Below are 20,418 nucleotides of genomic sequence, written 5' to 3'. Positions count from 1 at the left end.
CTATGTGGGCTCTTGCTAGTTGCAAGATGAGTGCTCAGGACAGGGATAGCCCTTCTTAAGATCTTCCCCCAGACAGCTGCATTCTTCTCCAAAGCCTGGAAATCACCTGAGTAAGCTCCTGGGCTGGCCTGAGGCTGCCACACCCCTAGCCCTCCCCCTGCTCTCTGCCTGCACCAGGGCGGCCCTCTGGTGAGCCTTCCACCTGTGCCTCCACTTGCCCCTCTTCTCCCCACAGTGACACTGGCCAAGGAGGTTGGAGAGCTTGCGGGGTAGGGAGGAGAACCCAGGGTGTGTGGGGGGGTCCCCTAATCTCCCCAACCCATCCCTGCCGGGTCTCGCAGGGTGACAGTTCTCCAGCCAGTTTTTTTTTTTTTTTTTTTTTTTTTTAAAGATTTTATTTATTTTATTTCTCCCCCCAAAGCCCCAGTGGATAGTTGTGTGTCGTAGCTGCACATCCTTCTAGTTGCTGTATGTGGGACTCGGCCTCAGGATGAACGGAGAAGTGGCGCCTCGATGCGCACCCGGGATCCGAACCCGGGCCACCAGCATCGCAGCGCGCGCACTTAACCACCAAGCCACAGGGCCGGCCCATCTCCAGCCAGTTCTGACCTCGGTTGGAGAAGCTGTAGGAGCGCAGCTCAGCTTCAGGGGAGCTCTTTGAGGCTCCCTGCCTCTAACAAGATTTCCCTCATTACGTCACCCACCAGCAGCCATACTTCCTGTGGGACAGAACCTCCCGGCTTGTGGGATGCCCACTCTTCCCAGAGTAAACACCATCAGCAGAACCAGAATCCCCAAGTGAGCACCTTCTTGCTGTCCTTTCAGTGGCTGGGCCTTCACTCTCCTAAAAGACACAGAGAAGTTTGTGTCCCTGGAATTAGAGCATTAGCCCAAGTAGGCCCTCTTGTTCCAGAAGGCACTGGCTGCTGGGCCCAGCTGGAGTTTCAGGTTAAACCTCATTCTCAGAAAAGGCCCCAAAAGAGGTAACCTTTTCTCCTTTAGGAAAATAGGTGCTTGAGCGGCTCCTGTTCCTCATGCCCCAATCCCACCCCCAACCACAGCAGGCTGGCTCCACCCCTACCGCCTCACCAAAGGGCTCTGACCAAAGGTTCTGGGCTCCTTGCAGCCAGGACCCCGTGCTCTTTGTGCTTGACCTGTGCAGAGGCCCAGGTGTGGAGGCTCCCTTCCCGAGGCAGCCGTCTTGGTCCTCCTCCCAAGGCTCTGGCTGTGCCCTCTTGGTCTACTTTGTAGAACCCTCTTTCTCTACATGACCGGTAGCGTTGGTGTTTCTCCCAGCTTTGTTCTAGGCTCTCTCTCCTCCCACTCTCCCACACAATCTCACCTGCCTGGCTGTGGGCCTGCTCTACCAGGTTCCCTTCTTTGCTAGGCCTGCCCACTCGCTGCCTTCTCTTCTCCAAATCTGAGTCTCCAGCCCCAGCCTCTCTCCTGAGTTCTGGACTCTTCTATTCAACTTCACATCTACCCTTAAATGTCTCCAGGCAAGAATTTTTTTTTTAATAATTTTATTTATTTTTATTTCTCCCCCAAAGCCCCAGCAGACAGTTGCATGTCATAGCTGCACATCCTTCTAGTTGCTGCATGTGGGACGCGGCCTCAGCATGGCCGGAGAAGCGGTGCGTTGGTGCGCGCCCGGGATCCAAACCCGGGCCGCCAGTAGCGGAGCTTGCGCACCCAACCGCTAAGCCACGGGGCCGCCCTCCAGGCAAGAATTAATACCAGTCCTTCACAGACTGTTCCAAAAACTAGAAGACGAGGGGACGCTTCCCAGCTCATTCTATGAGGCTAATGTTACCCTGATACCCAAACCAAAGACATCACAAGAAAAGAAAACTGGAGAACAATACCCTTTATGAATATAGACACAAAAACTCAACCAAATATTAGCAAACCAAATCCAGCCACATAAAAAAAGTATTATACACTATGACCAACTGGGATTTATCCCAGGAATGCAGGTTTGTTTAACATATGAAAGTGAATCAATGTAACTTATAAATAGAATAAAGGACAGAAACCACACGATCATCTTAAGATGCAAAAAAAGCATTTGACAAAATCCAACAGCCATTCATAAAAAAAAAAACCTCTCAGCAAACTAGGAATAGAGGGGAACTTCTCAACATGATAAAGAACATCTGCAAAAATTCATAGCTAACATCATACTGAAGGTGAAAGACTGGATGCTTTTCCCCTAAGATCAGAAACAAGACAAGGATGTCTGCTCTCACTACTTCTATTTGACATTGTACTGGAGGTTCTAGCCAGGGCAATTCGGCAAGAAAATGAAATAAAACGCATCCCGATTGGAACGAAAGAAGTAAACTATCTCTATTTGCAGGCTAACGTGATCTTGTATATGAAAGATCCCAAGGAATATGCTCAGAAACGATTAGAACTAATAAATGAGTTCAGCAAAGTTGCAGGATGCAAGATCAATATACAAAACTTGTTTTTCTATACACTAGAACAAACAACCCAAAAATGTAATTAAGAAAACAATTCCAGGGCCAGCCCTGGTGGCCTAGTGGTTAAGTTCAGCATGCTCTGCTTCGGTGGCCCGGGTTCGGTTCCTGGGTGCAGACCTACACCACTCATCTGTTAGTGGTCATGCTGTGGTGGCAGCTCACATACAAAAAGAGGAAGATTGGCAACAGATGTTACGTCAGGGCGAATCTTCCTCATCAAAACCGCCCCCGCCCAAAACCCCAATTCCATTTACAATAGCATCAAAAAGACTACAATATTTAGGAATAAATTTGACAAAAGCAGTGCAAAACTTGAGTGCTGAAAACAAAACATTATTGAAAGAAATTAAAGAGGACCTAAATAAATGGAAAGACATCCCATGTTCATGGATCAGAAGACTAATATTGTTAAGATGGCAATAAGTATCTTCATGCAACTCAAACTCACCATGTCCCAAACAGCGCTCAACTTTTCTCCCACATCTGCCCTTTTCCAGTGAGGCTTGTCTTTGGAATTGGTGCTCCCTTTACCCACATGCTCAAGCCAGAGGCACCCCTGGCCCCTCCCTCCAGAAATCTCATCACTCAAGTCCTGTGACTTCTAATTGCTGGCTTCTCTTGATGCCATTCCCTTCTCTTTTCCTCTCTGCCACTAATTTGCCTTCATTGCCCTAACAGGCTCCTGGTGGGTGTTCCTGCCTCCCTTGCATCTTTCTAGCACAGCCAGCAAATCTGATCCTCTCACTTCCCTGCTAAAACTCTACGGGATTTAGGATCCCAAAGCATATAAGCCCCGCAGGTCAGGCCTCTGTCCACCCTGCCCTCCCCATCCCCCACCGTTCTCCCACACACAGGCCACGTCTTGGCATCCTCAAACATGTCTCGCACCCTTGCCTCATGTTTTCCCACACATTGTCCCTTCTGTTATCCAGCTGACCTCCTCCTTTGGTCACGGGAGGCCTTCCCTGACTCCTGGGCTAGGTGGGGCTCTCTGCAGGGTGCTCCTGCAGTGTGGACAATGTGTGGAGGAGCAGTGTGTAGACTTGGTGTCAGGCAGAGCTGCTTCAAGTTGCCTTGCTGAGCTTGATTCTCCTCCCCTGCGAGATGTGGTTAATTCTAGTCCTTCCACAGACAGTGGTTCTGTGGCTTCAATGTGATAATGTACTTACCCCAGGGAGGAAAGCAGCAGGCCAGACTACACGCCGGCTATCACCGCTAGTGTTTCACTGTTTGTTTCCTCCATTGGCCCCGGGCTCTGTTCACGGCTATCTCCCTGCAGTGGCTGGCACATGGCAGACACTCAAAAACGTCAGCTGAAGGAGTAAACTAGGGATGAGGGACTGGTCATGTGAGCGTGCCTTCAGAGTATGATTTTTGTGATGCTGTGTGGCCCTCCCACAAATCACTTCAAGGCACCTGAAACTTTTCCTAAAGACACAAATCATTTATTTTGGTCTGAGAAGAGGAAGAAGGAATGGCTTTGGGAGCCCCTGCAGAGACACAGCCCAGGAGTGGCCTATACTGGACAGCTAAAGGGCCTCTAACCCCGGGGCCCAGCGCCTAAGAATGTCCCAGCAGCAGACAGACTGGTGGGGACTGGGAAGAGCTCAGCAAAGAGGGAGGTTTCCTCTCTGGTTGCCCTCGGCGTGTGGTGTGGCTGCAGCCAGACAGTGCTGAGTGGTAGGGAGGCCTGTTCCGCTGCGGCCAAGATTGCCTCAGCCCCACCGTTGGTCCAGGCAGGAGCTGAAGTTTCCATCCACAGGCAGCTTTGGCTCCTGCTGGCCTGTGAGGTCACCAGCAGTGGGCACGGCACCTGTGGGTGGGAACCGTGGTGTTGGGGGGACGCTTACACTACGTGGCAGCTTTGCCAGCAGGGCCATACCTTTAAGCAGGAGGAGAGAACAAAGCAAACGGAGATTGGGTATAGGAAGGAAATGAGGACATCAAAGTAAACACAAGCAAAAATCCCAAATATATCTAGAGATAAAAAGCCAAAATTAAATTTAAAGTGAAAGTCAGTGTTTATGCAGTAGAGCCATTTGGAGAAAATGACTCATTTTGTAAAGGAACAGATGTTCTCATTTGCATAGTCTCTGCAATCACAAAAAGACTTCACTCTGTTCCGTCAGCACGCATGTCCTGCAGCTGGTGGCACTTGATGTGTCACAATGAGGGAGCGTTTTCATGAATGTCATCCCTGGTCCCGTATCCGTGGGTCTCCTGGTAGGAAACACTTCGTCCTTAGTGACGAGGGAGTCTGAGGAGGCAGCGGTCTGTCTGCTCTTCCCAGACGCCCCTGGGCCCCAGCTGCTTTAGGAGTAGCGGATGTGGCACAGGATTACGATCAATATCAAGAAGAATGCGCCGGCATTGGCAACTTTTCTCCAGAAGGGCGTCTCCGACATGTCACCACGCTTTGTCCCTTCCCACATGTCACCCTGCTTTGTACCTTCCCATGTGGTACTGCGCTCTGTCCCTTCAGAAGTTTCACGGCGCTTTGTCCCTTCCAACATGGCACTGTGCATTGTCCCTTCAGATGTGTCATGGCGCACTGTCCCTTCCCACATGGCACTGTGTTCTGTCCCTTCAGACGTGGCACCACGCTCTATCTTCTCCACGGCTGCCTCTTCTGGGACCAATTTGGGGCTCGGCCGCGGCTCCAGGCCACAGAACATGTCCCATGCCTTCCAGAGGCAGCTCTGTGCCTCCTTGAATACATCTGCATCAAGGGAACAGGCAGAGGTCAGGAGGCACAGGCCAGGACACAGGAGGGAGGACTTTCTAGGGGGTCACGTCTCAGTGGCAAGTCCAGCAGGAAGGCCGACAAACTTGCTCCTAATATGAAGAACAGTCCTCAGCCCCTGATGTGGAAAACCTACCACCATTCTCAGAGACCCCGGAGAATGGGACAAGGGATGAGGGCAGCATGGCAGGGGCAAAGTGGTAGTTGCCTGGGGCCATGCATGCGTTCCATTGGCAGAGCCTTCAGCTGGGCCCAGATCCCCTGGACTGGGTGGCAGAGGTGTCAAGGGGGCCTCCATTGTCACAGGAGTAGGTCCTCCCTGGTGTGCCCTGAGCATGCCCACCTTTCCTGTCACAGGCACATGGCCGAATACAGCTCTATACGTTTAGGGCAAGTGGCTGCTCCTCTGAATCCTCCTCCCCAGTGCTACTCTCTAGAGGATGGAAGAAACCCTCTGACTTCTGGAAACAGACACTGCTCTCCTTGGCAATCTCTTGGGGAGTGTCTTCTCTAGGCAGGTTCCGGTCTCATGGCCTGGCCTAAAATAAGGCTTTCTGGGCCCTTGAAGGGGAATCACTGGTGTTTTCTAGGAGGCAAAGGAGGGAAGTCTAGGAATTATAGGAAAGTTTCCACTCATTTCTCTAGGCCAAATTAGGGAGAACACCTAACTCTGAGGCTGACACGTCCCTCCCGTGTCTGTCAGAACAGCTTGAGCTGGCTGCTCCTCGGGTCTGCTCAGGCGCGGGTCAGCACCACGGCCAGCTCCGGCACTCCCTTGTGGGCCCAGCCTCTGCCTGGGAAAGGTTCCCTCCTTGATGACAAGACAAACACATCTCAGTCCCAGTGAGTGAGCTGGCTCCCTGCAGTGTGCGCTGTGACATGTTTTGTGTCCCATCCCGTTGGGCATCCCCCAGGCCAGCTGTGTCCTGAGGCTGAAGTGGCACCAGAGATGATGCAACCCATCAGCCAGGGACAGAGGAGCCTCTGTTACAAGGTGAGAGTGGCTGCAGCTGGAGGACCCTAAAGCCAGGGACACAGATATCTGCTGTGGGTGCTGGGAAGTCCTGAGCAGCACCCTCTGGCCCCATTCTCTCAGATGTGCATGTTGTCGTACCGTCACGGAGCCGCCAGGCCCAAAGAGGCTGCCGTATGTAAAAGGCAAACGATCATTTGACCACAGCCCAAGGGCTGTGTCATGGGTGGTGGGGAGGCCAGTGACCGAGTACACACTTTGGAGTCAGACTCCCTGCGTTCAAATCCCAGCTCCACCACTGCCTGGTTATCTGTGGAGCCTGGGGCAAGTTACTTAACTGTTCACTGCCTCAGTTTCTCCATCTCTAAAATGGCGATAATATTTGTACCCATCACACATGGGTATAATTTCGACAGTTCCTGGCACATCCCAAATGGGCAATAAACATTGGCCACTGTCATCATCATCATCCACCCCTGACAGTGGCATGAGGAAGAGGAGGAACTGGGACGTGCACCAAGTTCCTAGGAACTGGAGCCGGCTCACTCGCTGGGACTGAGATGTGCTTGTCTTGTCATCAAGGAGGGAACCTGGGAACTGGGACGTCCACCAAGTTACAAGCACCTGGCACACCATGGGCAGCCAGTTTACTGCTCCCCCCACCCACCTTAGGGAGGAGGAATTCCCAGGGAGCCCTGCATCCTCCAAGGGTATGGGGCAGCCTTGCTTAGGAGAGGCCACTCCCCTGCTCCACTCCCACCCCCAGAGAAGTCCAAGGAGCCCATTCCAACCCGGGGTCTCCTCTGCCAGTGTCAGGAGGAAGCTGCACACCTCTCTGGGCTCTGAACTTTGCTGGCAGGAGTGGAGAGGGGGCCCCAGAACGCTGCCTTCTCCCCAGACAGGCCTTTCCCTCCCTCCCTCCCCCAGACTCACAGCCTCCCCAGCACCCTCTGCCCAGCCTCCGGACTAATCTCATTAGGCTTCTATCCCTGTCTGCGTCAGGGTCCTAAGAAGCTCAGGTCACGCTCCCCCATGGCCCGAACACTCCTTTTCTGACCCCATCTGCTGAAACTCTTCCTCTGGGGCCTGAGGCCACAGTCTGAGCCTCTCCTGGAACATTCTCTCTCTTCTTGCTGGGACTGAAATCTAGTTGTCCCTGGACCTCTTTCCCCTGGTGCCCTCTTAGATGGGGCTGTTTCCTCCTCTCCCCCTTAGAGACCATCTCCCGCCCCCTTCTGAGAAATCCTCTCCTTTTGAATCTCTGTCTTGCTCTCCCCTTCACCTCCCTCCCCTACTCCACTTCCCTCCACCAGGTTGCTCTGGTTGAGACAGGAAATGATCTCTGTGTGGCTAAATCCCACAGCCAGTTCTCAGGCCACATTTTTCTTCACCTATCAGCATTTGCCTCAGTGGATCACCCCTCCACTCCCGAAAGCTTCTAGGTCACCAAACACTTCTTGTTTTTTCACCCCTTGGCTGGTTCCTCCTCATTGCCTGGAGTGCCCCTCGCTTCATGCTGGCCCCCCTCCTCCCTGCACCCGTCCTCCAGGGGCCAGCCTGGTATATCTGCTGATGTCTCCCACATGGATCTCTCCAGCCCAGACTGCTGCATGTGGATGTTCAAGAGGCATCTCAACCTCAACAAACCCCAAACACCCCCAAAGGCAGCTTAGGAAAAATGAAAGTTGGAGCCTCTGCCTGGAAGAGCATGTCTGGGCGTGGAGACGGTGGCGCAGGGGTGCTGGGGTGGCAGCATAGGCCACATCCCCCCAGAACACTCTCAACAAGAGCCCTCCTATAGGCTCTGGATCTTCCTTCTCACCTGCCTGTGCCTGGGGTGCGGGTCTCTTCCCTTGTGTCTCTGCATCGAGATCGACCCTTTCCTCTTGGCTGTTTCGTAAACTCCAACAGAGCCGGTAGAGCTGGGGGGAGAGCGAGGGCATGTCACCACCCAAGGCCCTGTCACGCAGGCCTTATGGTACCCAACAGCTGGGCACCAGGGTCTCCATGGACTGAAAAGAGATCTGGTTGTTAGCCTCCAACAAAAGACGGAAGGAATGTAGGGTAGGGAAGGTGCAGCACTTGGGAACTCTGGATTTCCACTGTGGCCCTGGCGAAAGTGACACAACCTGCCTGGGCCCCAGTGTCCTTTAGCTGAAAAGCAAAGGGTAGGAGGCAACGTGCTCCGGGATCCTTCCGGTTCTGAGAGTCCAGGAACCTGTGCCCTTCAGCTGGGAGAAGCCGCCCATCAACCCCGGGCTGCTGCTTCTGGTGAAGGAGGAAGTCTCTTACCCGATGAGGACAGGGCAGCCCGGGAAGCTGCTTTCCTTCCAGAAGCCCCTACTGGCCGTCTGAGACGAGCATTAACTCAGCCCAGGAGAGGCTTTACCTGGTTGACCTGGCCCTTGCCCAGCTCAGTCGCCCAAGCTCAACAGGGCATTTGCAGATGCAGAAGGGGCACATCGCTTCACTTCCGGTCTGTGATTTTGTTCTCTTCCTGAAAACGTATATGGAAACTTTGGGAAGTAACAAAATCCAGCTAATTGTTGCTTTTTTTTAAGGGTTGAGGTCAGGAGAAGCACAACTAAGTGAACATTCCTACCCAGTCTGTCCTGGAATAGATTTTAATCTCTTATACCAGCCTCAGTATATTTGAATCTCAGCCACCACCCACCCCCTCCCCCCAACATATGGCAGGGATGTGAATAAGCTGGGCTGGGCCCCCTCCCCAGCCAGCCCACTCCAAGACCCGCCCGAGCCCCTCCTCTCAGACTAAAATGTTAGAACTAAAATTCTGTTGTGTTAATGACAGAGATTGAGTTTAGCCTCTGACTGCTTCCTGAGGATGCCATGTGCATGCACTTGCCTTCCCAATCACATTATTAGCCCCCTGTGGATGAGCCTGGGTTCCCAGGCCATCCTGCCTCCCCTGGTAGTGGTGAGCAGAGGGCCTGGCACACTGACACTGATCCATAAACACTTATTTCCCTCTTCATCTCCCCCTCCCCTATGTTCTCCAGAGCATCTGGCATACTGCTAGGCAGATGGAAAACACTCAACAAGTACTTGGCTGCCTGAGAAGTGGGCAAAATCAACAAGTTGAGAGTAAGAGAAGAGCAGAAAAGAACGCAGACAATCTAACCAATTAAGACCCTGAGCAACAAGAAACTAAGTCCACCCCCCAGCTTCTCAAGGTGCTGGGAGCAGGGAAGGTTCCCTGCTGTCACTGATACAGGGGGATGCATGGTGGGCATGTGCCTCCCAGACCATCCTGGCTGTCCTCCCCATCTGCTCTGTCCCTCTTCCAGCTGGGCTCTGTGTGCGAGAGAGGAATGAATCACATGGAAACTACTGAGCAGAAGTCATGGCCAGAAGGAAAGCCCAAGGTTGAGCTGGGGACCTTGAGGCCGTCTTCCAGGTTTTTGCCTTTTACTGAGACCCCAGGCAAAGTTGCAAGAAAGGCACATGGTCTTATAGACCCATCTCCCTTCTGAGCGCCTCCCTCCACTTCAGACACCCGGACCCTCCCTGCTGCTTTCCGGCTCTGCCAAGTCCCTGTCCTGCTAAGCCTACTGACCATGCCAAAGTAGGTGACATAGTGGAGCCAGGTTGGGGCCCAGCCCTGATAGTTACTAGTTTTGGTACCTTGGACAAATGACCTAACTTCTCTGAGCCCAGGCTTTCTAACATCCCAACTGGGGTGACTGACACCTGCCTCCTGGGTAGTGGGAAATGGCCGTGCAAGGAGAGGCTGAGAGCACCCAGCCTGAGAAGGCCACACGCAGCTGCCAGCCTTAATGTCCCCTCCCCGTTCCTGCTGGCTTAATTCTTTCTGGGTGGGTGGCAGCTGGGACTGCCATGATTACATTAACTCATACTGAGTTTAGTGATCTTAATACTTTCAAGGAAAATTTGCATTTTAGAAGCTATACTTCTCATTCTAAGTGAATACCTAATTGGTGGATTGTTAAAAATCTTTTTAGTTTAGTTTTGTCTTTAAGGCAGGTCTCTTTCTGTGTTCTTTGCCTGTTTCTGACCCCACCCTGCACCCACCCATCCCCACCTCCCACTTTCAAAGACAAGGCAGGAATTCAGCCACTATTCTCCAAAGCTAGCAGAGCTGAGTGACTGCTCACTGGGACATGCTGGGACGGTGGGTTGACCCACTGGGGCTGGCCTGGTGGCATAGTGGTTGAGTTCGTGTGCTTTGCTTTGGCGGCCTGGGGTTTGCAGGTTCGGATCCCTGGTGCAGACGAACATACCACTCATCAAGCCATGCTGTGGTGGCATCTCACATACAAAAGAGAGGAAGATTGGCACAGATGTTAGCTCAGGGACAATCTTCCTCAAGCGAAAAAGAGGAAGATTGGCAACGGATGTTAGCTCAGGGCCAATCTTCCTCACCAAAAAAATAAAGAACATCCTAACAGCAGCACTTACATGCTTATCCGGAATTGGATCTGTGAATAAGGAGATCCCCAGCATGGTGAAAAGACTGACTACGAAGAGGATGATGGCAAAATAGAGGTAGTGCATGCTGCAGATGACCAGAGGGCACTTGCTGTTTGCCGGGCAGCTCCAGGGTCCGTAGATAAACTCCAACATCATTCGAAAGAAGCCAAGTAGAAGTCCTCCAGTCAGCCCCCAGAAGGCACCCTGCCAGAGGAGGAGCCCCCAGAGAGTCATCTGGAAGGAAGATGGGTGATGAGACAAACCATCTTCAGCCTTCCCTCCCTGACTAGTTGAGTTCTAAAGTTAAACTCGTCATAATAAGGGCGTCAGATACCTCGCAGACGCAAGGTAAGCACAGTGAGATGAGACCTTTTTCGGCTGAACAAAGACCTGAGAACTTGCACTCTCTCTTAGGTCAATCGGAGAACTTAAGAAACATTGGAAATACTTTTAAGTTAGATAATGAATAGGCACCTCAAATGTAATGTGTCCAAAAAGACCTCGGTCTTCCCCAGCGCTGTAAGTGGCACCTCCATCTCCCTGGTTGCTCAGGTCAAAACCCCAGGAGTCATCCCTGGTTCCTTTCTTTCCATCCTTCCCTACCACTAACCCATCAGCAAACCGTGTCGGCGCTACCTCCAAAATGTATCTGGAATCCAACCTCTTACCATCATCATTACAGCACCACCCTAACCCTGAACCGCCAACTTCTCTCACACACAGGTGGGCTCCCTACCTGGTCTCCTGCTTGTCCCCTGTCCCCACAGAAGCCAGAGTGATCTCTTCAAAGCATATATTGGAGAATGCCATGCCTCTGCTTAATTAAACTCTCCAATGGCTTCTCATGGCCTGCCATGAGAATCCAATCTCAACTCTGCTCTTCAGTTAACCCCATCTGTCCACCACTCTCCCCTTGGTCATTCCACTTCAGCCACTGTCTGTGACCCTCTTCCTGCATGTTGAACCTGCCTGCTTTGCTCTGGCTCAGGCCTTTGTACTTGCCCTTCTCGCTGCTTGGGTCTCCCTAGCTCTTTTCATTTCTGGCTCATTCTTCAGGGTTTAGATTCAATGATATGTTCTGAGGAGAAGTATTCTCCCACCACCTTGGCTAATGTCCTTGTGTCTCCTGCTGCCCCCAGCACCTGCCCTGCTACCCTCCATGATCTTTTTTTATCTGTTTATCTTTTAAACAGCACTGCATCACTATCATAAATCTTTGTTCTTTGGATATCATCTGTCTCCTCCAACTAGACTGTCCCCTGGCTAACAGAGAGTAAAGACTGCATCTTGGCTCTGCAGCTGTATCTGGAGGCTGACTCAGGTGGGGACAGATGTTGGAAGAGACAGAAGATATAGTATGGGGGCAAACATCTTGGAGAAAAAGCTGAAACCAAAAGCCAAGTGGATGATCCATGGGAGCCACTGATTGAAGGAGATGTGCAGAAAGGGAAGATCTAGAAACAGATGGGCAGCAGAAGCCAGATGAGCATGCCATCTGAAACAGGGTGGGAGAGAGGGCCTGGATTCTCTGGGTTGAAGAAGGTACCTGTAATATGCTTGTAACCTTGGACCAGGGGTTGCGGGAGAGCCACTGCCCAGATCTCCAGTTTTCCTTGGTGGCAAGCCCCGATAATTCAGAGCTGGCGTCATAGGTGGGAGGCAGGTTCTCCTGACTGCCTGCTCCTCTTGCCCATGCCCTTCCCAGGAGGGCAAAGAGAAGCATCTCTGGCATCTCTGGAGGCCAGCCACTCTCCCCCCACTTTCTTGGTGCTAAATTGAGTCCTGGTGAGCTGGGCAGAGAAAGGAGCAGTAGCAGGTTGGTCTAGAGGATTGAACACCTGAGATGAGCCTGTAGGAGGCATTAGCCAAGTGAAGGAGGAAGAAGATATTCCTGGCAAAGTCTATGTGAATGAAAGGAGGCCAAAGAAAGCATGGGACAGTTAGGAAACAGCACTGTAGATAGTTAGGAGTGGCTGGGGCCTAGGGGCTATGCATGAGGGGGCAAGGGCTGAGAGGTAGGCAGGGGCCAGATCACAGAGCACCTCAGACACTGTGCTCAGGAACTTGTGCAAGGCCCAGCTACTTACTGCTGTTAGGGTAAACAAGTTAAGATATGATTCAAGTAATAAATGAAAATATTCTGGCAAACTGTGCTTTCAAAGTCTTATTGATGAAACGATCGAACCATTCATTGGGATCTTTATTTAGTTTTAAGTGTGCCTGGAAGAGATGGTCTTCCCTGTAGGGAAGGTAGAAGGAGACCACGATTGTACAGCCTTCTGTAAGTATGAAATCTCTGAGCATGACACATCCATGTACAGAGGCAAGAGAAGAATATTTTCCTAGAGCCAGTTATGCATGAGGGAGAATCATGCACACTTTGCATCATCTAAGATGCAAAACCGTGTATTGATGAGGTCGAAAGTGGATTACATTGCAAAGGGAGAAAGCAAATCAGAGCTTGCCTTTTCCCGGCATGCATAAGGGGAGCTCCGACCAAATCTGCCCAGGAGGAAACCATCTCTCAGAAAGCAAATGATGCAAAGATGTGAGCTCTTTTTTTTTTTTTTTTTTTAAATAATTTTATTTATTTATTTTTCCCCCAAAGCCCCGGTAGATAGTTGTATGTCATAGTCGCACATCCTTCTAGTTGCTGTATGTGGGACACAGCCTCAGCATGGCCAGAGAAGTGGTGCGTTGGTGCGCGCCCGGGATCCGAACTCGGGCCACCAGCAGCGGAGCGCGCGCACTTAACCGCTAAGCCACGGGGCCGGCCAGATGTGAGCTCTTGAAGCAAAATAGATTCTCCTAGGGCAGCCCTTGCAAAGACAACTCTGCTGTGAAGGCAAGTCCTCACACTGTCCATTCAGCGGCCATGCCAACACACACTTACCTGCTCGGTGACTCTCTTGCAAAAGATGGCAAGCAGGAAGACGGCAGCAATGGGTTGGTGTCAGGTAACTCATAACTGCGTGCATGTATTCAAAGAGTTGATCACTGTGTGCTGTTTCCATAACAGGGACCCAGGCGATGGTGACAGCAAATAAGATTATAACAAAAAACCTGTAAGTGAAACCAACAGTCAATGGCAATTTCATGAGTTTTTTTCCCCTGCCAATAAAATATCTACAGACCATAAACTATTAACTCAATTATTCCTTAGGTTAAATTCAGGTGCCCATTCATAATAGGACCATAGGGCTACAGAAAAAACCTTCAACTTCTGAACAAATAAAACTGAGTGTCCGTTTGCCTGTTACTGGCTCATGCGTAGATTTTTCCACATTTGGAGGGTGTGTTTGGGGCATTCATGCTTAAGATATATAATATGTGGAAAACATTAATTTCTTGAGGGGTAGACACATTTTTAAAAATTTCAGACAGGGGCCGGCCCCATGGCGTAGTGGTTAAGTTTGGCGTGCTCTGCTTCAGCGGCTCAGGTTCACGGGTTCAGATCCTGGGTGTGGACCTACATCACTCATCAGCCATGCTGTTGCAGCAACCCACATAATAAATACAGGAAGACTGGCACACATGTTAGCTCAGGGCTCATCTTCCTCAAGCAAAAAAAGAGGAAGATTGGCAACAGATGTTAGCTCAGGGTGACTCTTCCTCAACCAAGAAAAAATTTTGGGCAGATTAGTATGGCATATGATTTTAAAGATTTCAGTAAGTTAAGTTCAGAAATTTACTTAATCCTCTAAGTTTTGCTGAAAATTTTTTTTTTTTTTTAAAGATTTTATTTATTCAGTTTTTTCCCCCCAAAGCCCCAGTAGACAGTTGCATGTCATAGGTTCACACCCTTCCAGTTGCTGTACGTGGGACTCGGCCTCACGTTGGACGGAGAAGTGGTGCCCCGGGGCGCTCCCGGGACCCGAACCCGGGCCGCCAGCATCAGAGCGCGCACACTCAACCGCTAAGCCACGGAGCCGGCCCAAGTTTTGCTGAAAATTTTAAGAAAATGAGTAAAGGCTCCAAATATCCATTGCTTTTTTTAAGTAAAAGATTTTTTAATGTGTATCCATATATAAAATTGCACTAGATAAAATGTCACCCAAAGATGAATAAATCTTAGTTCTGTGTCAACAAGGACTTAAAAATTATAATTTTGAGAGAATGATTGTATTAAGCTAGAAAGGACTAATTCCTTGACAGTCAAAGAAGAGGCAAGGATGTGAGTTCCAGCGCCGGTAATGATGGAATGTCTGCCATGGGACTAACCCTCCCACAGGTAACAGTGATAAAGTCTGGGCCAAATATAAAACAACAACACTGAAGAGCAGCCAAAAGTAGGCAGAAGTGGGAGGGGATTCAATCCCTGGAAGAACGGAACACGCTGGGTACTGTCTACATTTATCCAGCGTTTCTCCTGAGGGCCCCTTGCTAGTCTGCATGGTGTGGGGTGCCTAGAAGTTAAGCAGAAAGCCTCACTCTTACTGGGTTGAGGTGTCAGAAAACAGAGGTTGGGGATTCAGAGTGGCTGAAAATGTTGGGGGGAAATTCTAGAAAGGAGGGAGCCCCAGAGCAAGGAGGTCCAAATCTGTGTATAAACTCCCCTTAAACCCTTGGCTGACCCCTGAACTGTGCATGAAGCAGAGAATCTCCAAATAGTCCACCAACTAGCAACTGCTGGAAGGCAGAAGAAGCTGAGCACACATTTTAGCAGCTGCCTACAGTGGGGGAGACAGAAATTGGAGTCTGAATCTCACCAAGTTAGAGGGACTATGTAACCACCTCAGGCTTTTCACTGAAACCCCTGAGGGGCCATGCCTTAGAAGTAGAGACTATATCCCAGGACTAAGAATTTCCCTAAGAGCAAAACTGAAACAGATCCATCCTAATGAATTGTCAAACCAGGCCTCCACAAGTTTAAGGTGATCAAGTAGTAATTCACCTGCATGCTAGAACAAAAACCAATACTCTTCAGGGGAACATGATCCAGAGTCTCTACAATGTATTATCCACAATGTTCAGTATGTAATAAAATTTACTAGACATGTGAAGAAATAAGGAAATGTGACCCACAGTCAAGAAAAAAAGCAATCAATAGAAACTGACCCCAGGATGACTCAGATCCTAAAATTAGCAGACAAGGACTTCAAAGCAGCTGTTATAGCTATATTAAAGGACTTAAAGGAAATGATGGTTATGAGTGAACAGATGAGAGATCATCACAGAAAACTGGAAACTATAAAAACTTTAAAAAGGAACCAAATAGAAATTCCAGAAATGAAATTCCAGTTCAATATATGAAATGAAAAATTCACTGGTTGGCCTTAACAGTAGATTGGAAATGGCAGAAGAAAGGGCCAATAAACGTAAAGGCAGACTGATGAAAATCTAAACTGAAGAGCAAAGAGAAAAAAATTTTTTTTTAAATAAACAATGCCTCAGTGATCTGCGGAACAATAAGAAAAGGGCTAATATGTGTGCAAGCAGAGTCACAAAAAAAGAGGAGAGAGAGAGCAGAAAAATATGCAATGAAATAACAGTCAAAAATTTCCCAAATTTAGTGAAAATCATTAATTTACGGATTCAGAAGCTCAGCAAAATCCAATCAGGATAAATACACACACCCTGAAGCACATTATAATGAAAGTGCTGAAAATAAAAAATGAAGAGAAAATCTTGAAAGCCACTGGATATCCAGAGAGCAATATTATGAATTATGGCTGACTTCTCATCAGAAACAGTAAGACAGAAGAGAATGGAAGAGCATCTTTAAAGTGGGCAAAGAAAAATACTGTCCCAGAATTCTACATCCAGCAAAAATAAAGATGAAATAAAAACATTTTCTGATAAACAAAAATTGAGAGAATCTGTGACCAGCAGACCTGCATTATAAGACATGCTGAAGAAAGTTCCTAAGGGTGAAAGGAAATGACACAGATGGAAACTCAAACCTAGAAGAAGGAATGATGAGCACCAAAAAAGTAAAATATATGGGCAAATATAATAAAAAAAAATTTTTTTTCTTAGTTTAATTTCTTTATTCTATTTTTTAATTTATGTTTTTATTTTTTATTTTTATTTATTTTTTTTGTGAGGAAGACCAGCCCTGAGCTAACATCCATTGCCAATCTTCCTCCTTTTTTTTTCCCCCCCAAAGCCCCAGTAGATAGTTGTATGTCATAGTTTCACATCCTTCTAGTTGCTGTATGTGGGATGCGGCCTCAGTGTGGCCGGAGAAGTGGTGTGTCGGTGCGCTCCCGGGATCCAAACCCGGGCCACCAGTAGCGGAGCGTGCGCACTTAACTGCTAAGCCATGGGGCCAGCCCTCTTATTTTAATTTCTTTAAAAGGAAACTGCTTAAAGCAAAAAATTATATCACTATCACTGTATTGTGGGTTTATAATGTATGTAGATATAAAATATGTGACAACCATAACACAAAAGATGGGAGTAAAAGATGGCATATACTGTTGCAAGGTACTTACATTTTGCATAAAATGACACAATATTAACTCTGAGTATGGAATATCAAAACTATTTCCAACCATATTAATGATTAAACACAAACAGATTTAACACTCAAAAGGCAGAGATTGTGAGATTAGATTAAAAAAAATCAAGATCCAACTATATGTGCTCCACAAGAGACTCACTTTAAATATATTTATACGTTAAAAGTAAAACATGTCACAAACACTAAGCATAAGAAAGCTGGTGTTGGCTATATTAATAACAAAGTAAACCTCAAGGCAAGGAGTATCGTCAGAGATAAAAAGGAACATTTCATAATGGTGAAAGGGTTAATTTCTCAGGAAACCATAACAAGCACAAATGTACAAGCACTTAATACCAGAACTTCAATATGTTTGAAGCAAAGAAACCTGAAAGAACTACAGCAAGGGAGAATTAGACAACTCCGCAATCATAACTGAAGATTTTAATACCCCTCTCTTAGTATAGAATATACAGAATGTATATGTGTGGGTGTGTGTATATATATATATATAAAATATACACACTACACAAATATATATAACAGAAGGAACTAGGCAAAAATTAAGTAAAAATACAAAAGTGTCAATACATTTCAAAAGATTATCATAGAGCACGTTCTTGGATCACAGTAGAAGTAAATTAGAAATCAGTAACAATAAAATAGGAAAGTGCCACATACTTGGAAATCCAACAGCACACTTCTTTTTTTTTTTTCCTTTTTTTTGTGAGGAAGATCAGCCCTGAGCTAACATCCATGCTAATCCTTCTCTTTTTGCTGAGGAAGACCGGCTCTGAGCTAACATCTATTGTCAATCCTCCTCCTTTGTTTTCCCCAAGGCCCCAGTAGATAGTTGTATGTCATAGTTGCACATCCTTCTAGTTGCTGTATGTGGGACGCGGCCTGAGCATGGCCGGACAAGCGGTGCGTCGGTGCATGCCCGGGATCCGAACCTGGGCCGCCAGTAGCAGAGTGCGCGCACTTAACTGCTAAGCCACGGGGCCGGCCCCAACAGCACACTTCTAAATAATCCATGAACAAAGAAAAAAACATAAGGAAATTAGAAAATATTTTGTTTTTGTTTGTTTGTTTTTAAATATTTATTTATTTTAGCATGTGTGTGCGCGCACGCGTGCAAGGAAGATCAGCCCTGAGCTAACATCCATGCCAATCCTCCTCTTTTTGCTGAGGAAAGACTGGCCCTGGGCTAACATCCGTGCCGATCTTCCTCCACTTTATATGGGACGCCGCCACAGCATGGCCTGACAAGCGGTGCGTCAGTGCGCGCCCGGGATCCGAACCCGGGCCGCCAGCAGCGGAGCACGCGCACCTAACCACTATGCCACGGGGCCGGCCCCCTAGAAAATATTTTGAACTGAATGAAAATGAAGATACAATATATCAAAATTAGTGGAATGCAGCTAGAGCAGGGCTTAGAGGGAAATTTATAGCTTTAAATGGTAATCACAAAAAATAAGAAAGGTTTTAAACCAATGATCTGAATTCCCACTTTGAGAAGCTAGAAAAAAGAAGAGCAGAGTAAATCCAAAATAAATAGAAAAAAGCAAGTAATAAACAGAAATCAATGGGGAAAAAAATATGAAAAACATGGGCCAGCCCTGTGGCCTAGTGGTTAAGTTCATCACGCTCCGCTTTGGCAGCCCGGGTTCGGCTCCCGGGCGTGGACCTACACCACTTGTCGGCAGCCATGCTGTGGCAGCGACCCACATACAAAATAGAGGAGGACTGGCACAGATGTTAGCTCAGGGCGAATCTTCCTCAGCAAAAAAAAAATTAAATAAATAAAGAAGAAAAAAACAAAAAGAGAAATTAACAAATCCAAAAAGTTGGTTCTTTGGAAAGATTATTAAAATTGATAAACCCCTAGGCAAGTCTGATCAAGAAAAAAATAAAACCCCCCACAAATTACCAATATCAAGAATGAAAGAGGGATCATTACTGGAGATCCTTCAGATACTGAAAGGATAAAAAGGTAAAATTATGTGAGGTGCTTGGAGCCATCACTGTGAGGATGCTTCTGAACGTTCTGCTCACCGGTACACCAGGGGTTGGAAAAACCACACCAGGCAAAGAACTTGTATCAAGATCAGGACTGAAATACATTAATTTGATGATTTAACTTGAGGAGTCTAATCACCAAATATCATGGAGTCTGGCAAGATGGCTTCTCCCAAGAGCATGCCAAAGATGCACAGATGAGCACAGGACTCCTGAAGGATTTGGGGATTACAGAATATGAGCCAAAAGTTATAAATCAGATGTTGGAGTCTGTATTCTGATGATGCAAAAATTTAAGTCATGGTAAGAAAGCTACTGTTGAGGCAGATGATGTGCAGTTGGCAATCCAGTGTCCCAGTGACAACTTTTTTCTTATAAAAGCTTTATTGTTTTACCTTTCACATTCAGATATACAGTCCATCTGAGATAGATTTTTGTGTATGGTGTGAGGTAAGGGTCAATATTCTTTTCCCACAAGTAGCCAAATCACCTAGTACCATTTATTGAAAATCCTTCTCCCCTACCACTTTCCTGACTGCACTATACTGTAATCTTTGCCATAAATCAGGTGACTGTATACCTGTGGGCCTTTTACTGTATTCTGTATTTTGTTCCACTGATTCGTCTATACTTGTGCCAAAACCACACTGTCTAATTAGTATCACTTCATAATAGATCTTGGTATCTGTTAGCATAAATCCTCCAGCTTTGCTCATCTTCAAGAATTGCCTTGGCTATTCTTTGCTCTTCGCATTTCTATATTAGTTTTAGAACTGGTTGGTCAATTTTTACACACAAAAAAAGCTACTACAATTTTGACTGGGATTACTCTGAACATGTAGAATAACACGGGGAGAACAAACATATTGTCAATATTGAATTTTCTAATTCACAGATATGGTATATTCCTGCATATACTTAGGTCTCAATTTCTCTCAACAATGCTTTGTAATTTTCTCCCATCTTTTGTGAGATTTATTACCAGGTATTTATCTGATACGGCTTAATGATACTGTAAAAGGTAATGTGTAAAATGTGTAATGTGTAAAATATGATTAATTCTTGTATTTTGATCTCGTATCAGTCTTGTTAAATTCACTGTTAAATTTTAACAGTTGTCTAGAATGTCTTTTATGACAATTTCATTTCTTCCATTTCTATCCTTATGCCATTTGTTTCCTTTTCTCACCTTTTTGTACTGAGTGGCACCTTCAGTACAATGCTGAATAAAGGTGGCTCTAATGGACATATATGTCTAGTTCCCAATCTCAGGGGAAAAGATTTGCACATATAAACATAA

The 20,418-nt window shown here is 47.6% G+C and overlaps 1 pseudogene across 1 annotated transcript in view; it reads right to left on the bottom strand.

Annotated features, from left to right (window-relative positions):
* Positions 1–4,767: 4,767 nt before the first annotated feature.
* LOC101396693 (sodium/glucose cotransporter 1-like) overlaps positions 4,768–20,418 on the bottom strand; it is a 71,647-nt pseudogene continuing 55,996 nt past the window's right edge. Inside the window, exons 13-17 of the transcript XR_015549846.1 lie at positions 13,548–13,717; positions 10,643–10,858; positions 8,025–8,124; positions 5,057–5,205; positions 4,768–4,900 (exon numbers count right to left, since the gene is read on the bottom strand). The product of XR_015549846.1 is annotated as a sodium/glucose cotransporter 1-like (transcript). The remainder of the gene's footprint in view (positions 4,901–5,056; positions 5,206–8,024; positions 8,125–10,642; positions 10,859–13,547; positions 13,718–20,418) is intronic.

This window comes from Ceratotherium simum, chromosome 35 (genome assembly GCF_057802395.1).
Source record: "Ceratotherium simum simum isolate JZ-2026a chromosome 35, ASM5780239v1, whole genome shotgun sequence".
NCBI classification, from domain to species: domain Eukaryota; kingdom Metazoa; phylum Chordata; class Mammalia; order Perissodactyla; family Rhinocerotidae; genus Ceratotherium; species Ceratotherium simum.
The sequence above is the reverse complement of the archived record's forward strand: the minus strand, read 5'-3'. Positions and strand labels throughout refer to the sequence as shown.